The sequence below is a fragment of the Nicotiana sylvestris genome, chromosome 10, assembly GCF_000393655.2.
Source record: "Nicotiana sylvestris chromosome 10, ASM39365v2, whole genome shotgun sequence".
NCBI lineage: Eukaryota > Viridiplantae > Streptophyta > Magnoliopsida > Solanales > Solanaceae > Nicotiana > Nicotiana sylvestris.
Window position 1 is genome coordinate 38,717,647 of NC_091066.1, and position 1,400 is coordinate 38,719,046.

The following is a 1,400-nucleotide window of genomic DNA, read 5'->3' on the forward strand; positions in this document are numbered from 1 at the left end:
TAGAGTAAACCAAATAAGGTAATAAACTAGTCACACACAAATAAGGTATGAAAATTAATTAACAATCAATTAAGGTTAGCATGAGTCAATTAACAAGACGTAATCGAGTAAAGTCAGGCTAGTACTGCTTGATTTAAGAAAAACCTTACACAGAATCAATTAGTAATTGAGTACTAGGTTAAATAAGGTAAAGAAATAATTTCAGGATCAATTTAGGGCAGATAGTATAGAGTTCAGGCAATTAACGAGCAATCCAGCAAGTACTACTCAGAATAAGGTAAGTATCATAGAGAACCAATTATCAATCAACAAACATGGTGAAAAAATAAAGGAACAAAGGAGGATGAACAGTTCGAGTTATTCACTTGTAGCGGACTGTTTTGTGTTGTTGTTGGGCTGCGTGTTTTACTACTGTTTTGTGGGGTTTTGGAGGAGGAAGGGTGTGGAGAAACACCATATCGATATAGGGTGGTGGGCTAGTCGTTCGTCGTAACATTTCCGGGTCGTTTGACACTACTATGGTGGTCGTTTTGTGTATGAAGAGATTGTGGTGTGTTGAGGGTACTTTATAGTATTTTATGGTGTATATAAGGTTGGAAAATAATGTATATATGTTTTTGTTGTTGTGTTCTTGTGTTGTTGGTGTTATCTTGAATTTGGAGGAAGTAAGGATTATAGGGGAGATGCTGCCCGTTTTTATACAAAATAAGATTGTCGTTCGTTTTGCGATAGTTGTACCTTTCGTAACTTAATGATAGTATTATTATCGTTGTTGTAGATTAAGGTGCGAATAGGTGAGTTCAACTTGGTGATTGGAAAGATTGTAATAAGGTATGTTAAGTCTAAGCCCTTCGTTCATTTTGGCATGATCTTGTAATTACATGTGTTTGATAACGAGGCATTAAAAGAAGTTCATACTCCCGAATTTATATACACTATCTTAGTTTCATAAGTTACAGTATTCTCCCTTATCGGGACTTTATATTCAATTGAGTATTGTCTTCTTCCAGTCAAGAGAGCAGAGGGTCTATATATATACACAATATTATAGTATTTTCACTGCTATCGAGCTATAATCGATGGGCAGGACCCTATTGGGCAACCTCTGATCAGATGTTAAGTTATATACCGAGCCTACTGTGGTCGAGCACCTATGAGAGAGCCCAGAATGGCCGAGATACAAAGCCTAGTATGGCTGAGCACCTATGAGCGAGCCTACTACGGCAAAACAGTTACACGTTCCGAGCCTTATAGGACCGGGCATTTATTTTACTTACTATATTGAGAGAGTTGAGTCAGTATCAGCAGGTAAGTATATCTCCAAATCATCTTTGACTCCCAGTTACTTTCAGTTATTATGTTATCAGTTCAGTTTCAACTTTCAGTTATTTTATCGCGTT